The following is a 27,528-nucleotide window of genomic DNA, read 5'->3' as shown; positions in this document are numbered from 1 at the left end:
TGCTCGTGCACAGCTTCTTCCTCCATACACAGCAGCTGTGTGCCCCTATGCAAGCAATGACCTTTTTAACTTTTCAGCACTAAAACTTTATCACCATTGTTTTCTCAGCCAAATAAAAGTGCTTTACCTTTTATTTACGTTTCAGGACATCTGCCTACGTTTGACAGTGTTTTCGACTGCCTCATTAACAGACAGCACCCCTAGTTTTATTTTTTAACACTCACTGTACAGGAAAACAGAAATGGACTTACAAATGTATTAGATTATTAGTATAAATGATTAGCAGGACTAGTACTATATGTACCTATGCATAGCTCATCATGTCAAATTACACTTTCGGTACCCTTTAAATAATATCTGATATGTTAACTGTATTCCATTTGTCATTTCCATTTGTTTCTAAAACACTTAAGTAAGTAATGACGTGGTTATGTTGTTACTGGCTTTTTGCCACCAATTAAGCTTTCTTTGGGTAGTACATTATGCTAAGAATTATCTTATTCTAAATGAATTTTAATGGAAATAATAAGAAAAAATTGAAAAAAATGTATTATTTCTCAGTTTTCCTCCATTATTGTTTTAAAATAAAACGTTCTACTGTGGATAAAAGCCACACATCTTATTTGCCCATTTGTTCAGGTTATTGCAACGTTTTCGGTAAATATTTCCCTAGTACAATGTTTGGTGCCAATATTTTACTAATTATAAGCCCATCATTTAAAAATTAACAGTAATATACCCTCTTGACATACATATTAAAAAAGTTCAGTCCCTGAGGTATCTATTAATGTATTTTTAATGCAAAACGTTTATTTGGGTATTATGGGAGAGTGTGGAAGTGAAGGAGTTAATTTTAAATGTAAGTATGGGTCTATTTATTAAAATAAATATATGTAGGTGTAATTTTACTATTTTGCCACAAGATGTCCTCACGCATTATTTCCTATTAGCGTGAACAGGAAGTAACGCATGGACGTGTTACTTCCTTAGTTACAATGACACAGACATCTCATTGATGCCGGCGATCTTTGACATGGGGATTTAGATCAACGAGTGGGAACTGCATTCCCATTCACTGATCTCCCTACCAACCAGCGGCGATGTGAACAAGTGGGAAGACAGCAGGGAGGGTTCACAGCGATGCGGTGGGAGGCGTATATCTACACTCTTGGAACCGGGAACAGCCCTCCCACGGGGCATAGATATACTGCCTGAAACTCTGCAAGTGGTTAAGTTCCAGAGCCAAAATGTGTCAGGAGTTTGCTTAGTAATTCGGACTGCTATTGACCATCACTGAACACCAGGACAATGTAATTCAGACACATAATGCCCAAGGTCACAGCAAAACAACTGCAGCAACCATCAACATATACCCACTTCTTACAAAGGTACAACACACACTAGATTACACCTCTCTACTATAGTAAATGGTTAATATGCTCTGCTGCGCTATATTAAGTATATTAAAAATAATACAATGTAAGCTCAGAAGATGAAAACTGTGGACATGAAGGCATGAAATTCAGACAAACCACAGACAACATAAAATTCTGGTTTCGGCTTGCCTGTAGTCTCTAGTGCAAAGCCTAAGCATTCTTCTAACCCATCAATGAGCATAAGTACAATATAAACAATAAAAATTGTCTACAAGACGACGTTTTCTTTGCATTGCATTATTTGCACAAAATCACTAAATTAAAATTAAAACTAAAACAGTTAAATATATGAGAGAGTCATGGTCATTATTGTTGATTAATCTGCTAACGTACGCAAATAAAAATACACAGACCAATTTATTAAAATGGTTATAAACGGCTGAGTTCAGCATCCGACAATGTCACCAACACTCTTGCACTCTCTATTACTTTCTTTCAGCTCTGTGAAAGATCTTATAAAGAAAAAATATTAAATTCAGCTTTATATATGTTTTATTCTCCAAGGAAACAAGAAAAAAAAACTTGCAGAAAATGGCAAATATGACCCCAAATCTGCCCTGAGCAGTCCCTCCAGCTCCCCGCCATGGCGATACTTCCTTAAAATGGATTTATTAATCCCCTGTGTTGCTCTGCGGTTTTATCCTTTTAGTGATAATAGATGTAATATATCATGAAAACAAATTTTTAAGAGCACATCATTACAATGATGCACGCCAGTAATAAACCCTTTCACACTCCGATGAGCTTAAATCAGTTTCTCTTTATTGATTTTTGGTCATAACATAATTTTAAAGTTCAAGTCAGTTAATAAAAAAGATTTGCTCTGGCATTTGGCATTGCTGTCGCATCCAGCCTGTGAGCCTGTGTGTTTTTGTGTCACAGTCCTGGAAAGCTAAAAGCGATGGCTTTGTAACTGGCAGGCAACTGTATTAATGTGTTTTTAGGCGAATACATATCTATATACATGCTGCTTTCATCTGAATTAAAAGTACAGATCTACTCCAATGTAGTATATATAAATAATGTAACACAGCTGCCCATCACTAACCTATTTTCACTGTCTTTTTCTGTTCTATGATGAAGGACGGTGATTGATTATTATGGGTTATTGCAGTTTACCATTCATAAATGCATTTTGCATTCCTGTTATAATGACAGGCTTTGGAGATGAACTGTGCAAGGCAATGAGGGACATTAAGATGAGTTGTGGGGTTAGGGAGGAAGGTAGTCGAAAGAGTACCTGAAGCGACCATAAATTAAATAAGCTGCCGAAGGTGGCCCCATGCAGCAAGGTGAGTATGCTAATTACCCCACCCCTATTTTGTACAGTGCAGCAATCTAATTTGCCAGAGCTCCAAGGGAACCTGAAGGTCATAGCAGTTGGCGCTCTACTCAAAAGGAAATCCATATATATGCCCAGGGGCGTAACTTACATATCCCGTGCCCCCCAGTAACATTCCCACCCCAGTTCAGACTCCAAAGTCTCCTTCTCCACCCGGCACCCCCTAGATTCTGTAAAGCTGCAAAGTGGCGGCAGCCACAGCAGAGAGTAATACTTTACCTCATCCAGAGAGACCAGTCCGCTTCACTCCTCTGTGAAGCCACACTGTGCATCCTTATAGTTTGCTGTTTCCTGTCACATGACAAGCAGTGTTGGTAAAGCCGCAAGCTAATAGGCTGCACGGCGCAGCTTCACAGAGGAGTGAGGAGGACCATTCTCTCTGGATGAGGTAAAGTATAACTCTCTGCTGTGATTTCCGATACTTTGCAGCCTTTCAAATGTTGCTGGGGAGCCCGGGCTATGTAAGTTACACCCATGGGCATATGGCTTTCCTTTTGTGTAGTGCCAGCATACTGGACTTCTGCGGCCATTGGGCATATTCTTCCACATGTCCACTTTATGGCTTGTTTCTTGTCGTAAGCTGAGGCAGGCCAGCCAATAAGGACCCTCTTAGCTGAGAATTTAGCATGTGTTCAGGATCCCCCTTACATTGCCTAAAGTACCAGCACGCCAGATCTTTAGCAACAAGGATACTGATCAGTCTGAAAGGGCTTTATTCTCTTCCTCGCACCACCCCCTGGAAGCCAGCACTCAGCCCTGAACTGTGGTTTGAGGGATCAAGGCCGGATTCCTGTGGGTGTCAGTACTTGTGCATGTGTATGCAGCTTAAGACACAAGCCAGGAATTTCAGAAGCTCTGTGTGCTGGTTTAGGATCAGAAGCTCAAAGAGCAGGTGTAAAAAGTTTACAAAATGATATACTGGACAGCACGTTGGCGTATTGGTTAGCGTTCACACCTTGCAGCGCTGGGGTCCCGGTTTGAATCCCAGCCGGGGCACTATTTGCATGGAGTTTGTATGTCCTCCCTGTGTCTGCATGGGTTTCCTCTCACATACCCCAAAACATATAGATTCGTTAATTGGCTTCCCCTAAATTGGCCCTAGACTACGATACATACACTACACAATATATACATCTGACTATGGTAGGAATTAGATTGTTATTAGATTGGGATTAGATTGAGCTCCTCTGAGGGTCAGTGAAGTGGAAAGACATTAAACGTCTGTGCAGCGCTGTAGAAGATGTCGGCGCTATATCACTACTAAATAATAATACTGGACATCTCTCACTCTGACCAGTTTTCAATATGAGACAAACTCACTTTAAAAAAGGTGTAGACTGCACCAGCAAAATCAGCTGAAAGTCAAAAGATCAGCAGATAAACTTTTGTGACCATTACATTTAAGTGACATTTCAATGTATTTGTTTACAATGCACGATTGTCTCTCCCGGCTGCACTGAGTGGCTTTCATTTCATATTACTAATCAAGCATGCAAATCTGGGCTCCACAAATAATTAGGAAAGCTTTTTTTGTCAACTGCTGATATTGTTATCATGAAGAATTTATCTCACTTTGAAGTGTCACCTTTATGACGAATGTGATACTGTAAGGAAGGACAAAGAAATAGTAAACTTCGAAAATTTCTTTCTGTCTGTTCTATTATTTAAATATAAAATGGATTATAGATACAATGTTTATTTTGGTTTATACAAGCTCCAGTAAAGCACAGGGCAGTGCAGCAGTTGAGTTAACTACATTAACACTCTAAAGCTGTACTTATGTTTGTCTTAAGTAAAAAATGAAAGTTGGAAATTGCTCACCCCATTGTTATTGTTATTCTTCTAAAGCCCCTACAGAGGGTCAACTTCTGATCAGCCTGTACACAGTCTGTATACCAGAATGTCTCAACAGTAATCATGCTCAAACGGTCACCTGAAATCATCACTAAACATTTTATACAAAGTGGAAGTGTGTTATACATGCTGCAGGATAACACGTTGGAAAGTCAGTAACTGGTGTCCTGCTTCATGTAATTTGGCTGCTTGGAGAGATGAGTTTTTGGCCTGAGTTTGAAGATAGCAAGGGTGAGTGAGTACAGAACAGAATTTAGAAAGAATTCCAGCAAAGGGGAGAATCACGTGAGAAAGCCTGCGTGGCGGAATAAGGAGAGATGACTTGAATAGATAAGATGATGTCATTTGTAAGGTGGAGGCTTTATGTATGATAATTTGTGCAAATGAAATCAGTTATGTATAAAGTAACTGGAATGAGAGATATTTGTATATGTTACGGCCAAAACCAGAAATCGGCCAATTTTAGAATTGGCCGGGCGTTTCTAGAACTGGCCGATTTGACGTCGGCCAAAGTCCAAAATGCCGGGAATTTTTGACATTGGTCGGACAGTTCTAGAAACGGCCACAGTCAGTCGGCCAAAGTCCAAAACGCACAAATCCCAGAACATCCTGTGTCCTGTCCATCACCATGGATGGCACTCGGAACTTCCGTTCTGCTCTGAAAGATACAGCATAATAATGTTTTTAAAGAAAAGCATTTCTTTGTTTCACCTGATACAAATCCTGCAATAAATCTGCAGTGTGTCTATTTCCTGCTTTCAAAGAAGCAGGCATAGTGTTAACATCCTGTGCTTTCGAATTAGCTTATCTGCCGTGGCAGTCAGGTGACACAGGGAAGAGATCAAATTACAACTTTGATTAGTCACAGATGAGGAGGAATTAGACAGGCTAAACTTGCTAAATACATACAGGGTGCACTTTCTGCATTAAAAAAAAGCAATGCCTCTTGACTTAAAAGCTGTACCTGGGGCTTCTTCAATGCAGAGTGCACCCATAAACTCCACGGCTGGCTCAGCTTTGCTTCCTCTCCTCCATGTTGACGCTATGAACCCCCCCCCCCCGATCAAAGCGGACCTGTGCAGGGAAAGCAGCTGCAGCCGTCAGTATGAAAGGCAGCCCCGGGTCCTGAGAAGCTGGAGAGAAGACAGAACGTGGAGACGGAAGGTGCTGGGGAGAAGACTGAGAGAAGACAGAAGGCGGAGGAGGAAGCCAGCAGGAAGAAGATGAAGAGAAGCATTGAAAGTCGAAAATGAAGGCGGCGGGGAAAGCGGCTCCAGCCGGTGCTGTTTCGTCGGCAGACGGGCAGCAGGAAAGGCATCCCTGGGTCCTGCGAAACAAGACGGAAGGCGGCGGGGAGCAGTGTGACAGAAGGCAGAATTGGAAGACAAACGGGGAATTGGACGGGCACACGGGAGACGAACGGGGAATTGAAAAGCGGGGGACAGCGGCACAACTTTGCAGTGAATGGAGAGCGGGACAGCACAGAGGTGAGCTTCGGGACTTGGCTGGCCACATTTAGTCAGAACGCGTTTTGGCCGGCCAAAGTCCGCAATTCTGCAGCATTTCTTATATCGGCCGCATGAGCCGGCCACTTCGCGTTGTGACCGGCCAGAACCCGAAGTGGCCAGACTTCGGGTTCTGGCCGTAACATATACAAGCATTAGAAACTTGAACAGCCATTCAATTAAATATGCTTGATTCTGATTGGTTACTCACCGATGCTCCGGCCCCGCCTCCAGTTCACTTCTGGAATTTCTGACTTTAAAGTCAGAAAACCACTGCGCCTGCACGCCCGTGTCCTCGCTCCCGCTGATGTCACCAGGAGTGTCTGCGGGGGACCGTTAGAAGCCCCGGGTAAGTTCAACTCATTTTCCCCTGACCCACCTACAGTATCCCTTTAAGGGCCCGTTTCCACTACAGCGAATCTGCAAGTGTTTCCTGCATGCAGATTCGCATAGACAATACAAGTGGATTAGCCTGTTTCCACTTGTCAAGATTTCTGAGCGTTTTTCTGTGCAGAAAAAATCTGCACGGTAGACCCCGCAGAATTCGCATACCACTATGCGATTTGCATACAATGTATTTAATAGGAAATTCGCATGCATTTTGGTATGCGAATTTTACTGCGAATTCGTGGGCGTTTTCGCATAAAATCAATTTAAAAGCACACAGGCACTGACATGGTTAAATTTGCATACTTACTAACATATGCGAAAATGCCTGTGAATTTGCAGTAAGATTCACTGTAAAATTCACATACACGTGCAAATTCGTTTTGCGTTTTCCGCGACCTTAAATAAACCTTGTAGAGAAAGGAATTTATAAACTACCATTTTTCATGGTAAGTGGGTGACTGCTATTCTGATCCTTCTACAAATCATAGTGTTTAAATCTCATACACCCAACAAGAGAGCAGCCACTGGAGTTAGACTGCACTCAGTATTCCTGATTTTCATGCTTGTTCTAGGTCATTCTCAGCATTATACGTAGAATATCCTGTCATCCAGGCAAGTAGTATGTTTTAAAAGAGAATAAAGATGGCCACCCCTATATTGCTCTTACTTCAGGCTAGGTTTAATTGGGCTTCCAAAAACATGATATTCTCAGCACCTCTCAGGAGGGCATGAGGAATAAATGACTTTTCAGAACAAGAAAGGCTCAAAATTGTTTTTGAAAAATGTACAAAAGATGTGAATACCTACAATTCTAAGAGGAAGCCTTGCAGCAGAAGGTGGTCAAAGTAAAAGTGTATATACCGTACTAATGAACAAACAACCCCAAACAATTGTGGAAATAATGTGAGTGACATAAGAGGGGGCGGTGACCGGCTGATTGGATGTTTTTGATAAACAATGAGTACAACTGTGTATTAATATGTTCCGTAGGCTAAAGGTGGCCACACACCATACACTTTTTTAAATAGCTGTTCAATTTAAGAATAGCAATCAATTTTTTTGACTGATTGTAACAATTCCGAAATCTGACCAATGTACCACACACACGTTCAATTTTTCCCCAATCATAAATAAAATAATTGAAAGCTCAGAAAACATTGACTGGAACTGTACATCAAGTAATTGACAATCCATCACACTCCATACAATTCTTGATAAAGTTGGTCTAAAATTTCCAACATGTCCGATCTACAAAAATCGAAAAAAAAACGGGAAATTCGATCGGATTTATTGATTGAAAACAAAGAAAAGCTCTCAATTTTTCAGGACAACTGATCGAAATTATCAAATTGGTGAAAAATTGGATCTTTTAATTGTATGGTGCGTGGCCACCTAAAGACGGTGATTAAATTGCCAAAGTAAAACAACAGCAAAAATGAGACTAAATAATTTCTTACAGAAAGAGATTACCGTGAAAAATGTAGATTTATAAAAGCATAAAAAGCATTGGAACGGCACTGAAAAACTCTGCAGCCGAAACGAGTGAGAAGCAGAGTTCAGTGGGTATCAGGTTGAGACCAGCAATACCCACTTTAATGGCCAGGCTATTCTTCCTCCAGCCACACTGCCAGGCCTTTTAACTGCGGACGATAATAAACCCAAGGTTGTAAGTATAAATAAAAATGAAACTCAATTATCTTCCATTGCCAGCTCAGCAGAAAGTGACAAGGAAGGAGAGATCAGCGCATCAAACTGTTACAAATAAAAAAATAAGGGAGAAGCAGAGGGAAGAAAAGAGGTGGAATAAAAAATAAGGAGCATTAAATCTTGCTGTCCTGCCGGGTCCCTGGTAAATGACTCTAAAGGGACAATTAAACGGCGGGAGCGAGCGGGGAGAGGAGCGGTGACCATGGCAGGCGGCAAACTCGGAACACATAATGAAAGATGGCAGTGATGGATCACTAAGCTCCTGGCCCATGCAAATCCATTAATGAGACTCTCTCAATGATCTCTCTGCCTTTCCTTTCTACTTTGCCGTCTGTCGGTCTGTCTGAGCGTTTCATGTCATTCGGGCCTGTTCAGCGATTCTCTGAGGATTTTTCATTCAAACGCAAAATAATCGCTGTACTGTGGCCCCTTTATGTACTTACTGCATATGAAAAAGGAAAATGTCATTAAAGTGAACCTGAGCCGAAACTCTGGTTCAAAACAAAATCTTACCCTGAAGAGAGGGAAGCCTTAGGATCCTATTAAGGCTTCCCTCTCTTGTCGGCAGCCCCTAACTGCAGAGCACGGCACCCCTTCACATCGAGGCCACGCATCTCCACTTCCTTATTCATGCCCGTGCCGTAGCAGCACGAGGCCGCCCGCTTATGCGCAGTAGCACAGAGCATGTGACTCCGGCTTACTGCGCATGCGGGCACAGTAAGCTATTGCGCGGCTATGGCATGAATAAGGAAGAGGATCTGCGCGGCCCGATGGTTTAAGGGCTCTGCCTCTGACACAGGAGACCAGGGTTCGAATCTCAGCTCTGCCTGTTCAGTAAGCCAGCACTAATTCAGTAGGAGACCTTTGGCAAGTCTCCCTTACACTGCTACTGCCAATAGAGCGCGCCCTAGTGGCTGCTGCTCTGCTCTGGCGCTTTGAGTCCGCAAGGAGAAAAGCGCAATATAAATGTTATTTGTCTTGTCTTGTTTAGCCATAATGCCTCATCGCTAATCTTACGGGGCTGCGCTCAGCAACGAGGGACATTAGAATACAGAGGGAAGCCTCAATAGAATCCTGAGGCTTCCCTCTCTTTAGGTAAGTATTTCATTTTGTACCTGAGCCAAAACTTAAAAAAAAATATACATACTCTGAAGCCTATTTCCCTCAGTGTTGCCCCCTGACCAGCCTGTCTCTCTTTTCTTTTTGCTTCTCTCCCTAGCTTTCACCTTTCCTTCTTCTTTTCTCTTCTTTGGTTTCTATTTCTCCTGTTCTCTAGTACCTTATTTATATATTTTGAAAGTACACTTTCAGGTAAATAGCACCCAGACCTCAGTGGAACGCCAATGAAGAGACTCCGGATGTGTGTTCCCTTTGGGCCTCGGGATCCCCCATTTTATTAACCACATAATCGTGTTTTAGCTCTGGCACAGGTACACATGGGGCAGCTTTGTGTTTATCTAGATTTGAGTAGGATTATAAGTTGCATAGCCTTTTTTTGGATAGCCTTTTTCGTTTAAGCAACATTGATATTTGATGTGTACTTGTTTGTCTCACATTATTTATGTAATATTGTCCATGAGTGGCGCAGGTTGGCCACCAAGCACTCATGATTTTGTCTGTTTTATGGATATAATGTGATGTCCTTTGATGGTACTGTTTCTATTGCTGGAAAATACAAAATACCTTTAAATAAAGAAAAAATAATAATAATATTACAATTTTGTAGCAATGACAAAAAGTTAAAATTTCACTTATTTATGCCAATTCACAGTTACAGTTAGTTTGGTTGAAAAAAGACATCCGTCCATCAAGTCCAACCAGAAAAATGGTACGAATGAAAGGTAAAATTCATTTTATAAAACCAAAGCCAACCCAGGATAGAAAGATGCGTGTCACTCTTTGTCAGCTATGACTAAGGACTCCCTGTGGTCTGAGCATGTTAGCGGTTGTCCAGCGTTACTTCCAATAAAGATGAAAACCTTAAAGATAAGTATGACGTGACGAGGGTCTTTTATTTTTGATTTAAGCTGTATCAGTGTTTGGCGCCTTCTTGCCTGCACAGCTGCCTGTCTCGTTACTCCTTCAGCGGTTGAGCTGCTTTTATCATTGCAACAAAACACTAATGTAATTTATGGGACTAACCCAATTGGTTTTATACCTGTGAGAGTAAATGACTGTACAGTGCAGAGAAGAGTATTTTATTAGGTTTACTGAGGTGAGCTTGTTCTATCTGTGTCTTCAGAGATGCCTAAAGTTCCCAGTTAAGAGAACCTTATTTTAAATTATTCAAACAACCAATTTACAACTTGAAGGGCTTGCAAAATATAGTTATTACAATACCTACCTCATAGGTCTTCACCTCCTCATCAGTGACCTACAGCTGCTTGCTCACTTCCAGTCAGTCTGAGATACTCCCCCTTTAGTCACATGGGTATGCAGGAAGGAAAGTGATTGTTCTGTCAGCTAAAGCAGAGACTCCCTGCTGACTGTCACTCTCTGGTAGGGAGGTGTGGCTTCAGGCTATTTTTATGGGGAATGAGCTAGAGATGGGGAGGAGAAAATATGATTCTATGACTAGGTGCATATAGTTTTCTTGTTTCATTTTGCAAAAACTGCAGTGTATGTATATAAAAAAAAATATTAATGGACAATTAAATTAAATTAAGTTCTATTATGAAAAAAATTGCTTAAACTTGGACTAAAATACTTTATTTCTCTTTTTTACAATGTTGGCCCTGATTGACACTTGATCAGCAAAATACCTTTTCAGCAGCATCAAGCAAGCAAAAACAGCAAATAATAATAATAATAATAGGTTGTCTCGAATTAGCCAAGTTTATATTAGTTTTCTTATATACATTCTAGAACTCACTGAAATGGCATTTAGTTTGATAAGAAGAAAATTGCCTGCAAAAAAATTCAGAAAAAGAATCTACAGAATCAAGGCCCATAAGACCGATCATATGATTATAGCAGACAGACATTCCCAAGGAACTCACTGCAGTTCTGTCAGTAAGAATAGACAATAAAGTTTGTTGAGACCGTCAGTATGTAGACCAGACCTTGAGAAGGTTATATTTTTTTATTCACTTGAAATTACAGAGCGGATTAATGTTTTCTGAGATCGTATTAAATTATAAAATCCTTACTAAAATATGTGCCAGGCAGGGGTCATACTAGAAATTGCAGGTGTTTTGCCACATGCAAAAATGCAAGTACAATAGAGTCCCGGTTATCCAGACCTCAACTAACCAGCAGTCTCAACCAACCAGCACAAATCGCCGGCAGTACTCACAGCAATGAAGGCCAACTTCTTAGGCTGTTTTTGGGCTCTGCTGTGCTTACATACTGGCTCCCCAAGGTTAATGTACTTTCAATTACTGTATTTTAACATGTAATACAATTTCATTGTATGTATATAGAGTGTGGTATAGTACTGAATTAACTGGGCCTATTTTTTACATCGAGTCTCAGCAACCAGAAAGCACGCTTATTCGGCATTAGCCAATCCCCGTCGGTGTCGGATAATCGAGACGTTACTGTAATGCAAAGGAAGGAATAATAATAGGGCATTGAACTCATGGCAGATGCTGGAAACTCCCTTTATTTAATCAGTTTGAAAGTATACAGGTATGTGTGTTTCTGACTGGGAGCTTTTTCTTTTTACAGGTGTTGTCTGTGAGGACTTCTCAGCTTCTAGAAGGTGCTTTTGCTGAGGATACTACCTTGATGCTCAACCAATCAGGAAATAGACTAAGGGCAGGGTGTGGTGATTGGCTCAGGACTAGTTGTTTGGTCTCCTGGTGACCCAATGGGTGATCATATAACAGCTAGTATATAATGAAAAGTACCCTGGAGGTCTGGGTCAGTTGGCAAGGAGCAGGACGTTCACGGACAAATGATAAATGTGTGTTTTTTCTATGTGTGGGGAAAGAAAACCTGATTTTTTTGCTTTTTCCTGCACACCACATGCAATTCCTATTGCTGACAGTAAGCTGCTATCAGCTGAATGATGTGTGAGAAAAACCTCATCCTTGGAAAACCACGGTTGAAATTCCACGGAATCAAGAGTGATCCCTGCCTCAGATCTACAGGGAAACACACATTGGTGATTCTTAATTTGAGGAGTTCCACTGCTGGTTGCAGTGAAAGGTTTGAGGGAAAAGTCTCTGAAAAGTTAGACCACAACACCTAGAGCTGAAAGTACATGTACACCATCACATAAACAAACACAGACATTACAAGGGGCCTCAGCAACATGATAACCTGAAGCCCTAAGGAACAGGAATTTTTATTTTCCAAGGGTCTGACTCCCCAACATTTATGTTGCACTGATAGTACCAGGCCCAGGTTTACATCACGGGAACCTATATGCACAAATGTCCTGGCACCTTAGATTTCATGAACCTACAAACCTTCACCAAACTGCCTGCAAGTGTGCTGGCTGACCCAGCTGTCACTTCTCCCTTACTTACCCTGCCCCTCATAGGTAGCTAAGCTACAGGTGTCCCTCAGCATTAGGTAGCCAGAAGTACCCTAAATAATAAGTAGCTAGAGGTGCCCCTAAGTATTAGGAAGAACCTCAGTACAGTATTAAGTAGCTAGAGGTGCCTCTAACGGGAGGGAGATCTTGTCAGTGGAATGCTGAGAGCAGGGTGAGTAATCTCATTTACACTCCCAGAAGAAGGAGGAGGTGAGAGGCGCTCGGGAAGGGGAGTGAGCTGCTTTTCCATCATCAGCGCCTGTAGGCACGTGCCTATAAGTGCCTTATTGTAAATCCAGCCCTGGATAGCACGCATAATGTACATGGCGGGTTACACGAGCAGTACACACGTTATAAAGACAATGTATGTGTTGTCCACATTACATATCATTGGCTGACTTAGCACAAATTATGTCATTTGCATAATGCACTAACACCATTCGCTTTATGAAACAGTTTGGCTTTGGTTACTGTCGCCTCATCATCATGTTTTGAGCTCCAAGAGGGATATGGAAGTGCAAACCCAACCACTGCTAGAAGCTACATGCAGCGTTTGGGAAACGTTGATAGACTGCGGTGCTTGCGCAATCGCATTGAGATGAACGCTGCCATTTATCTCGAAGCGGGGCACAATTGATCCCAAACGATGTGGACGGATTTCAGCAGCCTTCTGTCTAAATCACACCTAAATCAGGATTGGCTAATTTAGCTCTGAATGTACTAATGCACTTAAACGTGTGCCTTTTTTCCCTTCTGCCGTTGTTCTATTCCATTTCTCATGTTTAACAGAGATCATCATAGGCTGTTTTGTTTGGATGATCAGAAGCAAGGTAATTTCATCAATTTTTAATTAAAAATTCCTGAAATGGAATAGAAGAAAAATCAAAAATCATTTGAATAATGAAAGGAAACACAAGGCATTCAAGTTGTTCAGGAATACCACAATGGATTACAAGTATGACCGCAATAGCCATAGCCGCCCAAGCAACTGCTATGGGGCCCTGGATCAAAGGGGGCCTAAGTGGTAATTATATGTTCAGCTCATTTTTCAGTTTTTTCAATCTTCAGACTTTATCTATGTGCCCATAGATTGTTTGTATTGTACAATGCGTGGGTGTCAGGGTTTTATTGAAAATTCAATACCAACCCCTTCCCCCGACTACAATGGACAACAAAGAGGTCAGATTGCTATCATCACAAGAGGTGCCAGACTGAAGGCAAGAAACAGAGCAAGCTGGAGATTCAAAAGGAGAACCCCAAAATTACTCAAGGAAGTCAAACGTAATAAAAAAATTACATCAGACAGGAACATTATAATTCTAATGGTGGAAGGATTCCAGGGAGACCCTTGTAGCAATTGTCTAGGGTGTGAGTGTTTACTTGATCACTCCAGCAGTCAGATTGCACCATAAACCCTCATCTCTTATTATCATGCACCCTATTGCTGTTCCTTAAAATCCATATAACTCCTGTGTTCACCAGCAGTGGGCAAGGTTCTTGGAGACTTTGTTGGTAGACAACCCCCTCCCCACTGCTGATGTCTACAGGAGTGGGAAAAGAAAATAGGGCTTAGGGGGAACCCATCTCTCAGCCCAGCACACCACAGTACATAATGAGCATGACTTAGTACTGACTCGCCTGTGAGCTAACACACATGTAGTTTTAGTAAATCAAGCATGCAGTCAGCTGTGATTATGGTGGTAATGTGTGGCCAGTCTGTGGCTTCAATTCACAAAGGCGTGGTCGGTATAAAATCCCTGTTCGGGAAAGTACCGCATGCGGAAACTTTCACTTTTTTCTCAATTCACAAACATTTTGCTGCATGCGGTAATTTCCCTACAGTCTGAGTGCGGTAATGTGCTGGAGTTTTGTTTAATTTTTGTTTATTTACGTAATCCTTTTGTTTATTTATTTAAGTCCCACAGTGCAGCCTCCTCTGAAGTCCACTCTCTCCTGACAGCCACGGGATTCCATGTTTGTTTATTTAGTTAAGCCCTGCTGGCCAGGGTATTGGAGACAATGGACAGGGAGGCTCCTCCTAATGGCTCTCTGCTGCTGTCATTAACACTACACTGTATAGAGATAGATAGCTAACGACAGTTTACAGCTGGAGGTAAACACCGAACACTTTTGTTACATTCACCCAAGGCTTTAATCTTTGTGAATTAATATTTACTGATGCTTACTGACATTTCTTGAGGTATTTACCGCACAAGTCAGTAATTTACCTCACTGCTCTGTAATGTCCCTTTTTAGTGCGGTATAGTGAATTAAAGTTTGACAACCTGTTCGGTAAAATCAACTGTTTTATGCATTACCGAATGCGGTAGTGCTTAGTGAATTGTAGCCAATCACAGCTTACTACAGTCTTTTTAAAATCAACCCCTTAGCAATAAGAAAAAACTCACATCAAGGGTCTGTTCCCTGGACTCAAGAACCAACTCCGTGGATGTGTAAAACGTAAGTGGATTGCCATCTCCTCTCTACCTGACCAGTTTCTTCTAAGAAATGCAATTAGCAAAAAAAATGTGTCTGAATTAGGACTATCAGGACAACTACTATTTAAGCTATTTTCTATGTGTTTGTAAACGTCTCTCAGTGCCTGTGAACGTTCACCGACCAGAGATTCAATTAGCATTTCACAGTCGCAGAGATTTTGCATGAAGACTATTCAGCTGGGATAAGCAGTTTTCCTCCACCCCGGCGTCCCCATTGGAACAAGTTGGGATTTGTGTTTTGTGTGCCAGGCCGATACGACGACTTGCTGTGACGGAGGCTCTTAGGTCTCAGCTGGCTGAAACAGCAACCAAACTAACGGCGCCACATACTCTGGGCGGGTAGCGGCGCACTGCGTGCTTGTAATTACATTGTGTCTGCATGCAGCTCATCTATCTGCATCAGTAAGTGTATCCACGGCGATAACAGGGGAGGTTTTGCATGATGGAAAAAGTAACATTCCTGTTGGGTGATTACACATACTAAGCGAGGGGTATGCTAATTTACTGTTTCCCTGCTATTATAGGAGCTAGATCTGTATTATTCATCTCACCCGAACATTCACACACAACCGACTCGTGCTACTAAATCTGGGATTCTTGGAACGTTTTCATACTGCTCATTGTGCTGCTGGCATGTGTTCTCTTAGCACTGCCAGACTGTTGTTGTGTCTGACCTTCCAACAAAACACATAATGAGCACAGGTGAAAGGGGTTTCTGAGTTACTAAGAAAACTCTCTCCAAGCATTTGATATGGTCAGCACCTAAGCCTAAAATAATTCATTGGGCACCGTGGAACACACAACCCTCTGGCAAATGAAAGACGTTACCCTTAAAGAGAAACTGTAGTGAAAATATCATGAGTAAAGTTACTTATTTTTTTACAATATTCACTTATTATTTACATTTGTAAAATCTTTCCTCTACCAGATTTACATTCTGAAATGTATCATTGGTAGTGACGTCTTTAGTTCTGACAGGCGACCTGTACGGAATGTTCGTTACTGAGCGTTCTATGCACAGAGGGAGGATACTGCTTGCTTGGCAGTTGGAAAAATCCATTATTTCCCAAAATCCAAAGAGGTTCACAGACAGCAAACTGTCAGGACCATGGTCATGACATCACACTGAGGGAGTGGTTTCACCACAATATCAGCCGTACCTCCCCCCTCCTCCAATGATCTATTTGAGAAAAGGTAAATATATTTGTCATGGGAGAGGGGGTATAAGTTACTAATTGGAATGAAGTTCAACCCTAGGTTAAAGTTCCTCTTTAAAAGTACAAATGTAATGGGAGTGATATGGAGGCTGCCATATTTATTTCCTTTTAAGCAATTCCAGTTGCCTGGCTATCCTGCTGATCCTCTACTTCTAATACTTTCAGCCATAGACCCTGAACAAGCATACAGAAATTGTGACAGTATCAGGAACCCGAGGGGCTTACATAGGGCCCTCCTCCTATGCAGCATTACTTCTTGACTGGTCCCGCAGTGGTAATGATCACCTCTCTGTGCTTTGAATAGTGGTAATATTTATCAAGACATTCCTTTTCCTATTACAGCTCTCTCTCCCAAAGTTGATATCCTCAGAGAGCTGATTTTGTTGGCTTGTACCTTGTGGTTAACATACACACAGTGTGAGCAGTGGCGTAACAATACCCCCGATACCAGAGGCAACCTGGACTAGGTCAATATAACAGCGCTACATAGATGAGAGAGATAACACCTCTCACCACTCTGCTGGAACCAACCAGGAGCAGGATAAAAGAATAGCCAGCCCAAATAAATACTTGTGAAAAAAATCCACTCCAACTGAAAGGGTAAAAAGGTCTGATCTTTATTTCAATATGATTATGAACAGAGACTGTAAGCTTGCGTGTATTGGAGCTGCATATCGATCCTTAGTCACAGCTACGACAAAGGAGTGATATGCAGCTCCAATCCGAGTGAGCTTTCGGTCTCTGTCCATGTTGAAATAAAGATCGGACATTTTTAACCTTTCAGTTGGAGACTTGGAGTTGATTTTTTTCACATGTACAGTCCTGGCCAAAAGTTTTGAGACTGTCAAAAATATGAGTTTTCACAAAGTTTGCTGCTAAACTGCTTTTAGATCTTTGTTGCAGTTGTTTATGTGAAGCACTGAAATATAATTATAAGCACTTCATACATTTCAAAGGCTTTTATTGACAATTGCATGAGATTTATGCAAAGAGTCAGTATTTGCGGTGTTGGCCCTTCTTTTTCAGGACCTCTGCAATTCGACTGGGCATGCTCTCAATCAACTTCTGGGCCAAATCCTCACTGATAGCAACCCATTATTTCATAGTCACTTCTTTGGGTTTCTCAGAATCAGTTGGCTTTTGGAATCAGTTGGTTTTTGTTTGTCCACCCGCCTCTTGAGGAATGACCACAAGTTCTAAATGGGATTAAGATTTGGGGAGTTTCCAGGCCACGGACCCAAAATTTCAACATGTTGGTCCCAGAGCCACTTAGTTATCACTTTTGCCTTATGCCACGCTGCTCCATCGTGCTGGAAAAAGCATTGTTCTTCACCAAACTGTTGTTGGATTGTTGGAAGAAGTTGCTGTTGGTGGATGTTTTGGTACCATTCTTTATTCATGGCTGTGGCCAAATTGTGAGTGAGCCCGCACCCTTGGTTGAGAAGCAACCTCACACATGAATGGTGGCAGGTGTGAGCGCATCTGCATGCGCAGTGAGGCGAAGACTTTTGGAAGATGGCCTGGTGTCAAGAAGGGCAGAAAAGAAGCCACTTCTCTCCCCAAAAAAAACATCAGCACTGATTGATCTTCTGCAGAAAGTATGGTGAATGGACTGCTGAGGAATGGAGCAAAGTCATATTCTCAGTTGAAGCCCCTTTCCAATTGTTTGGGGCATCTGGAAAAAGGCTTGTCAGGAGAAGAAAAGGTGAGTGCTACCATCAGTCCTGTGTCATGCCAACAGTAAAGCATCCTAAGACTATTCATGAGTGGGGTTGCTTTTCATCCAAGGGAGTGGGCTCACTCACAATTTTGCCCAAAAACACAGCCATGAATAAAGAATGGAGGCTGACATATTTAATTCCTATAAAACAGTGCAGATTGTCCTACTGATCATCTGCCACTAATTCTTTTAGCCACAGACCCTGAACAAGCATCAGGTGTGTGATTCAGATATTACTGCAGCTAATGAGATCAGCAGGGCTGCTAAGAAACTGGTATTGTTTAAAGTGGTAGGAAACTCGAACTTTTTTTTTTTGCTCTAAAAGATTACCGTATTTACAGCATAAATTCTACTACCGCAAAAAAAAGCAGCAGAACAGCATTCGTTTGGGTCCAGTCAAAAATGGCGCTTATGAAAAATGGCACACTGTGATGCCTCTGTTTTTTTTTCATTTATCGTTATTTATCAACAAGCTATAAACGTTATTAAACATTATAAAATGTTATCAGCCAGATGACAGAGGCTACAAATATAAATGCCAGAGCTCTGCCACTGAACATACTTTCTTACCCTGTGCATGATGCTCCAGGCTGGTGGCTGGCTGGCAGTGCCCGCTGTCTAGTGGTGCTGGAAGTGGTCAGGCAGCTGATCCCGTGTGGGTGACCCAGCACACTGCTGCCTGCGTGGCATTCTGGCTCCTGCTGTTGCACTCTCCTCCTGCCAGCATCATCCCCGGGCTGTGCCAACCATCCTCATCCAAGGATCTGCTTTTCCTAGACGGCAGAGGTGGCAGGGCTAACGTGTCTGCTCTCCACCTGTCCACTCCTCTCTCTTTCCTCCTGCTGCTTGTGTTGAAACTTGAGAAGCCGCCACATATGAGGAAGTTGTGTCAGTGAATGAGCCAGCAGCCAGAGCAACCCTCCTCACGGTGGGTTAATTTACGTTAAAGACAGTAAAATGATAATTAGCGATATGCCGCTTAACAATTTAACCTTTTAATTTGTTTTTCATCTGTGCGCCATAATTAAACATTGATATTGCTAAATAACGTTAAGGCTATGTTTTCAATGCAGCGCCATTTTTAAACATCGGCACTATGCGCCATTTTTCTCTGGCCCCCATTCGAACAGTTAAACACACCACTTTGTTCTTCAATGGAAAGCGCCTTGCTTCATTGGACAGCTTAGGGCCGCATTGAAAGAGGTGATAATATTATCTCTTGTTTACATTCCTTTGTCAGATACATTGAGGGCTCGTTCACACTAGGGGCATTTTTGAAAATTTTGGCGATTTTCAAAATTGCCCTGAAAGCGCTTGTGCCATGATTCCCTATGAGAGAGTTCACATCTGAGCGGTTCGTTTCCGATCCGCTCTGATAAGCGGTGCTTGGGCCATTTTTGAGGAGATTCCGCCTCAATAGAGTTCACTTCCTGACGGACGCAATCGCTCTGCAAAAGCGCTTATAAAGGTGCTTAAGAAAACCGTCCAACGCAGAGAAATAGAAAAAAAAAACACTTCACAAACCGGCCAATGCGGATGGAACACAATGTGAACAAAGTAAACATTAGCAAAGTACTGAAACTGAACTCTCTCTGCTTCTAGTATGTGTGCAGTAGAGAAGTGATCACTAGATAGATTTTAATATAAAAATACAGCTATGCAATAAAATGAAATGGCAGCTTTCAGAGCAGATAAACTGTACATTGTGAATTTGTAATTAGGAGACAATATTACTTGTCCACAAAAGCAAATATGACCACTATATGGGTAATAAAAAGTAGAAAACCACATTTTTTATCACACTTTAACCTTCCCGGCGGTAACCCCGAACTTAGTTCGGGGTATGCCGCGCAGGAGGTTTTCTCAGGCCCTGCTGGGCCAATTTGCTTAATTTTTTTTTGCTGCACGCAGCTAGCACTTTGCTAGCTGCATCAGCACACCGATTGCCGCCGCCCCGCGCTCGATCGCCGCGCCGCATCCCACCCCAGACCCCGTGTGCTGCCTGGCCAATCAGTGCCAGGCAGCGCTGAGGGGTGGATCGGGACTCCCAATGACGTCACGGCGTCGCTCCTTTGAACGGGATTTCCTGATCGGAGATCGCCGAAGGCTATTATGTAGCGAGCCCTGGGCTCGCTACATGATTTAAAAAAGAAAAATAACAAAAAAAAACCTGCTGCGCTGCCTCTTGGCGGAATTTATTAGACCGCCAGGAGGGTTATAAGGAGATAAATATGGCAGCCACCATATCCCTCTCAGTTCAAGTGTACTTTAACAGTGATGTTATTATGATCTGCAGAGCGGGATACATCACACTAACACCAGTGTCAGTGTATTCCTTTATTGGATTTACACGTGCAGAGGTGGTGTATCCGCCAGAGGATTTCATATCGCCAGCCAGCAACCTCGGGTCTTGAAACTGGCACATCCAGCGATTACTTCATATTAATATTTCCACTGAATCACACACGTATTGTGCTAAGTAAATTACACCCTGAGTAATAATCAACAAAGACATTTATTTTCCACAGGAAACATAGCTCGGCATGCCCACTGCGAAATTCATCCAGAGCCTTGGCCAGCAAGAAAACGTGTGCGCTACGGACACTAAAATAATAGCAACAAAACACTGACTCTGAATGACTTAATAACGCCTTTGTGAGGTAAAAAAAAATCATACCACACACTGCCAAATGGATATCTTGGCATGCAAGGAGTCAAGGCAAATACTCAGTATGATAAATGAAACCTAATAATAACAGCAAAGTAATATGCCCCGAGGAGGGTATATTATTCTGTCAGGGGAAAAAAAGAGATTACAAACACAGGAAAGCTTTTTAATTTTCCAGCAGATAAGGCTTCACTGGTATGCTTTGCTATATCCATCTCTGCGTGCATTGTGGGAAATCAGATTAGTTCCTGACTGACAGGGCGGACAAAATAATGTAATGTTAACTTTTTTTCCTCACAGTGGCATTTCGAGAGTACGGAAGGGTTAATCCTGGCACCAGCCAATAGCATGGAAGCTGAGAACGCTGCAGGAAAGCAACAGATGTGAAAGGATGTGGCAGCTCCTCGGATAAGGTCTGATTGCATTAGACGGAGCACAGCCGCAAGAATAAATATTTAGAAGCAGGAGGTGGCATTGAATACATATCAAAGTGTCAGATCCCATATCAGGCAGCTGACAAGCATTCACCCATACGCCACCTCTTCTAACAGCCCCTCCCCACCCTCTGTCTCTCCGCACAGCCCGGGTTTACTACAGCCAGATCGCGTCTTCCCCCCCGTATGTCCTACAAGGCAGTCAGGCATTTAACACCATCAACAACCCATCAGAAAATCCTTTACTTATTCTTTACTGAGGGAGAAGCGCAGATAATAATAATACTACCAATCGTACACTCTGCCCTAACCGTTCATTATTCAGTTACCACATTCACATCCTCTCTTCCTTCTCTCCCGACTATTGCATCTTGTGTTCTCCCACCTCCCAGATCGGGAGCTCATTTCAGTAGAGCTTTCTTTGTCTTATTTTTAATGTATTACTGTACATAAGTACTCTATGCAGGGGAATAACAACAGCCCTTACAATGCTGCTATTGCAGTGGGGGGGGGGGGGGGGGGGCACTATGCAGCTACTTGTGGCTCCAGTCTCTGCATGTCATGTGACATACATCGCGAGACACATGGTGATTGGCTGCACTGTGCAGTGATGAGCTGGAGTGAAGAGGACCTGTCTTGCAGGTAATGTAGGATGCTCTGCTGCAGCTTTCCATTAGTTATGTACAGATCAATAGTGTGTGTGTGTGTGTGTGTGTGTGTGGGGGGGGGGGGGGGGGGTGCGCAACAGATCTTTACAGGGGGTGTTAAAGTGCCAGGGAGTTTAAACATGGGTGAGAATGTTTCACCTGGCTGCGTTGGCACTATACACAGAGCGTATTATGCTAATGGAAGAGTGGGGGATTCCGAAAATGGATGGGCACCATGCGGCGGGCAACCTGACACCTAACCATAACCGTGTCCCCCCCAAACAAACTTCCTACCTGACACCGCTAATCCCCCCTCCCCCCCAGCCACAAGAGAACAAAGGAATTTCTCATACGCTGTCATAGGTCCCCAATGGAAATGTCAGCATTGAGGCATAATTTAAGTAACCACAGCCCCCAATAAATAGCGCCCAAATTACTCCTCCATGCCAATATTTCAATAGGCGCCTATGGCGGCGTCCAAACTTCTGGCACTAGCGGACGCCCAAATTGCCTGCTTCGAGTAAGCAATGACAAAGTGATCAAGACACTAACTATAAAACATCTATTAGAAATATGTTAATCTTCGAGTGCAATATGATCTTCATAAATAGGACCCTAAAAGGTTTTTGTTTGCATGTTTTCCATAAAGGGAACAATCTTGCATTGCCCGTTTACCAGCTGTCTGCATGTTTGCAACTTGACAAGGGTTAAAAAGCGCTCATTTATGTATATGTTTTCTGATGGAAACCATAACTAAAAGCACAGAAGAAAAGGACTTTACAACCATCCATTCATTTTCCAAAACTGCACAGATGCTTTGAAGGCACATATTACATTCTTGTGTTTTGTTTATCTCCTTCTGCATATTGCGCTCCTCCTGTTTCCTGTGAATAAGGTATGGTAACCTTACTGAACGCAGCGTTGCTTTGGGGAAAACACATATGGTTTCTTTACATAAAGAATGAGCCAAGTCATGAAGCACTATAATGCAACACAACAGAGCATTTTCTCTCTGCAAAACACAAAGTGGTCATTAGATGCCAATTAATTAGCGTTGGAGCGAGCAACAGAGACAGAATGTACTGGGAGATTAAGGGAGACAGCGCAAGAAGAGTCAGTTTGGGAATTTACTGGAAAACGAGCAATTTAAAGGAGACTATAAAAAGTTCAAAGAACTGAACTGCAGGCTCAAAAAATAGACATAAAACCGCTAATAAACAAACCGTATATTGAGATCTTTAACACCGATTGCTAAATGCAACCGTAAGAACATTGTAGTAATCATTTAGAAGTGCAAAATGCTAAAGGATTACTATTTCTAACCTCAGTAATTATACAAATTTATTACTAACAAGTTCATAACCACGGTTAAGCTACAGTTTGACCTAAAAAACACACCTAACTGGAGGAAAAACATAGAGGGTTATCTGGGGTTTGAATCTTAAGCGAGACCTCATTGAGAGTCACAGTAGCTTACACATCACCTGGATCTTTCATGAGATGTTGAGGAACCAGGACAAACTGACAAGAGGACTACTCAAATAAACCATACATGGGCAAAATGGGAGGAGCTAGCATTGGTGTAATTCTACAACAACACAGCTAATGACAGAGGATATATGAAATGATGAAATGAATCAATGGACTATGGATCAGCAGAAGACCTAAATCCGCGCTTATTGAGATTCTGCTAGTTACCCAACACTTTAACATAGTGAAGGTAAGCTAGGAAGGTGTATTATACATTATTACACCCAGGACACAAGAAGGAGTTGTTTTATCTTTTTGGGGCATCTCCTCCCTTCAAAGTACAGTATTGCCATAACCCTTCTAGGGGGTGGATTTTAGATGACTAGTTGTCAGCCTTCTTTTATCAAAGCGACCCTTCTAGAGCTACCAAACCCTCAGGAATTCCACATACTCCAGAGGGTGGTTGGTCTCACCACACTTGAAGCCTTGGTTGTAAGTGCCATATTTATTCATTATTTCCATCTCTGCATTTTATTAACATGCTACACCATAAGGGCCTCCCTGTTCTCTCCTGTGCTTTTTTCATACCCTGAAGGATCTGCAGGTTTTCCAAACTCTCGCTTAGCATTCGATTGCAACAGCCACCCTCTAAATGCTATGTGTTTATTTTTATTTCACTGTGGAGACGTGTTGGACATGTGTTGGGGATAGCTAAGTGCCCATGGGCCTATGCAAACACCGCTAGTAAAAAATTTTCTGTAGTGATTCAAGAGTCCTGTAAATAACCAATTATTTCATTTTTACATGTAGGCCTGGATTAGGCTTGCTACTTACCTTATTAGTGTACCTCATGTCACTAGACGGCTCAGTATCACGGTAACGCAAGTTGCACTTATTGCGTAACACGCGCTACTAATCTGGCGTTCATACCAGTAAAAATGTTGTGCACTACTTGCACATGGAAAATGTACAGGTGGTTCGGAAATCAGGCCCATCATGTGATTTCCCAAGGGTTTGAACAAGGACAAGTGTAATAAGTACCAACATATAAAAATGAAATAATTAGTTATTTATTGGTCTCTTGTAATCACCACAGAGAAAGTGTCACCACTGTATAAATGAGTGAGTTGCATAAATCCTTATTCTTTCTTGCAGTAACTTTATGTAAGTTTTTTTGAAAGAGTTTTGTGACTGACGTGCCTGACAGAAACGGGAAAGGAGGGTGAAATGTTTGTTATTATGGCCATTCTCAAGTGGCATCTGAGGGAATTCTAACAACTTCCTGTCAACTGCGCTGAGCAGTGAACACCTGAGCTTCAGCAACACAGATGATAATGACAAAAGGAAAATATGGTTTGTTTTGTTACCGATTTGAAAAAAAAAACAGATGGCTTAAGTTTTAAAGCAAACAAACAAAAGTGAGACATGACTGTTAAAAAAAGAGAGACTGAGACAAATTTTATACTGCATTTATCACTAGGGCTGTCACACCAGCGCTGACTTTCCTCATTATTTGAGTCTCGCACAGTTGAACCCCAAGGCCTGTGCTGTTCTTGTAGCAGTAGGTCCCCTCAAGTCCCAAGGGCCCTTTGCCCTGACAGATATGGACGCACAGAGTGTGGCTGGCAGTCTGTCAGTTTTATGTATGCTGCCCTGAAGTGACTATCACACAAAAAGAACAATCTCAGCAGTGTGGACACAAAACCTAAAACATTCAAAGGGGGCAGGAAATCTGACGGAAGGAGACAAGGAGGGAGAGATGAGCCACGGGGTCTTTTGGTTATAGATAACATTAGTGTTGTATGGGTGGCCATTAAGAGAAAGATGCCTCAACAAGAGCAATCTTTAAATGTTTAACAGCACAAAACCCAACTCAATCAACTTTACTTGGTTAAATGGATAATATGATATGCAAGGAAGTACAGAGGCGCCAGTAGGATAAAAATCAATAAAAACGTTTAAAATATTAAGGCTGCGGTGGTGGACCAGCCAGCCTCAAACAGACACATGTACTGTTGGTATAAAGCAGTAACAATTTATTTAAATACTCCCAAAAAAAGTTGCAACGCGTTTCGCAGGCAAAATCCCGCTTCATCAGGCAATAGATAACAGGAGTGATACACAGCACGAAGTCAAGAATGGACTTGGCACCTCTGTGACAGAGGTGCCAAGTACATTCTTGACTTCGTGCTGTGTATCACTCCTGTTATCTATTGCCTGATGAAGCGGGATTTTGCCTGCGAAATGCGTTGCAACTTTTTTGGGAGTATTTAAATAAATTGTTACTGCTTTATACCAACAGTACATGTGTCTGTTTGAGGCTGGCTGGTCCACCACCGCAGCCTTAATATTTTAAACGTTTTTATTGATTTTTATCCTACTGGCGCCTCTGTACTTCCTTGCATATTCAGAAGTCCACCCTTGGTGGAAGGGTGACATACCCTTATTTTCTCCTGTCCACAGAGAGCGACGTTTTATTCCTGAGTGGGGACAGGCTTGTTCTCCCCACCTGCCTCTTCAGTGGTTGCCTTGGAGGTAACCCGGGTTTGTAAGTATAATACTTACGTTTCACATTGCTTCCACCCGTATCCAATACATACTACACTATATCGGGCTCTCGGTCTCTTTACCTTGGATAATATGATATGATAGTACAGGGGGGGGGGGGGGGGGGGGAAGGTTTTTTTTTTTTAAAGAAAACAATATTCGGTAAATGACTTTGCAACATTTTTATAGTTTGATTTAATAGCTGTGCTCACATTTATCATGCTTCATTCAAACATAAAATATAAATGTGAATTGCCGCTTTTAAAGTGAAATTGTTCTTTCCTGGGATGGCTGTTTCTTCTTTTGTTTTAGTATCTAAACTTTTGCTGACATCAGGCTGAAAGAAACCAGCAAGGTTGTCTAACTGACTTACAAGGTTGTCTAACTTACTTTGCCCGATTTATTAAATCTTGCAAAAAATATATATTTACAAGGAACAGCAGACAAGTTCTAAGTAGGATTAGTACTACATGTACCCATGTTTGTTTCATCATGTTGCATGTTACTTCAGGTATGTCTTTAAGTAGAATTTTATCTTCCCCAGGCACCATCCAAAGGTTTAAAGAGAAACTGTAGGTGGTCGGGGGAAAATGAGTTGAACTTACCCGGGGCTTCTAACGGTCCCCCGCAGACATCCTGTGCCCGCGCAGCGACTCTCGGATGCTCTGGCCCCGCCTCCGGTTCACTTCTGAAATTTCAGACTTTAAAGTCTGAAAACCACTGCGCCTGCGTTGCCGTGTCCTCGCTCCCCCTAATGTCACCAGGAGCGTACGGTGCAGGCACAGACCATACTGTGCCTGCACAGTATGCTTCTGGTGACATCAGCAGGATCGAGGACACGGCAACGCAGGCGCAGTGGTTTTCAGACTTTAAAGGCCGGAACATCGGTGAGTGGCTGCGCGGGCACAGGATGTCTGCAGGGGACCATTAGAAGCCCCGGGAAAGTTCAACTCATTTTCCCCCGACTCCCCTACAGTGTCCCTATAAGGAGGTTAACTTTTAAATTCTTAGGTACTTCCAAAGGGATGCCTTTTTCATGCTTTAGTATCCACCAAACTGACCAAGTTATCACAGCAGACTGACACAGCCATTTAGCATTTCTTGCTAGGAATTTGCTACAGTACTACTCCTATTGTCGCCTCCACCTAAAAAACATCTCCCACATTCGCCCTTTTCTAACACATGACACTGATTATTTCCCAACTAGACTATTGCAACTGTCTGCTCTGCGGCCTCCCTGCCAACCGTTTAGCCCCGCTACAGTCTATCATGAACTCTGCTGAATGACTCATCCACCTCCCCTCACGCTTCTCCACCTTAATCCCCCTCTGTTAGTCCCTTCACTGGCTGCCAGTTATACAAAGGATACGATTTCAAATCCTTACTCTCGCCTACAAAGATCTCCACAACATAGCTCCATCCTATCTTAAAGCGAACCCAAACCAAAAATTTTTTTAAATCAAAATATTTAGTTGCACCACTCTGACACATATAAAGATAAATAAACACTCCTTCAAGCCTATGAGCATTTCAGTGCATGATTTTCACCATTCTCTTTTCATAACTAGGGTTATACAGGTGGCAGCCATTAGCAATTCCTCCATTGCCGG

The 27,528-nt window shown here is 42.3% G+C and overlaps 1 protein-coding gene across 5 annotated transcripts in view; it reads right to left on the bottom strand.

Moving 5' to 3' along the window:
- ERBB4 (erb-b2 receptor tyrosine kinase 4) overlaps positions 1 to 27,528 on the bottom strand; it is a 1,342,090-nt gene that overhangs the window by 900,239 nt on the left and 414,323 nt on the right. For 2 of the 5 annotated variants that reach the window (XM_068245393.1, XM_068245394.1), the window contains exon 2: positions 10,579 to 10,774. The exons of the other annotated variants lie outside the window; for them this stretch is intronic. The gene's annotated coding sequence lies outside the window, so the exon portion shown is untranslated. The remainder of the gene's footprint in view (positions 1 to 10,578; positions 10,775 to 27,528) is intronic. 5 annotated transcript variants of the gene reach the window in all.

The sequence above is a fragment of the Hyperolius riggenbachi genome, chromosome 7 (assembly GCF_040937935.1).
Source record: "Hyperolius riggenbachi isolate aHypRig1 chromosome 7, aHypRig1.pri, whole genome shotgun sequence".
In the NCBI taxonomy this organism is placed as follows: domain Eukaryota; kingdom Metazoa; phylum Chordata; class Amphibia; order Anura; family Hyperoliidae; genus Hyperolius; species Hyperolius riggenbachi.
Note: the sequence above shows the minus strand (reverse complement) of the source record. Positions and strands in the feature narration are given on the sequence as shown.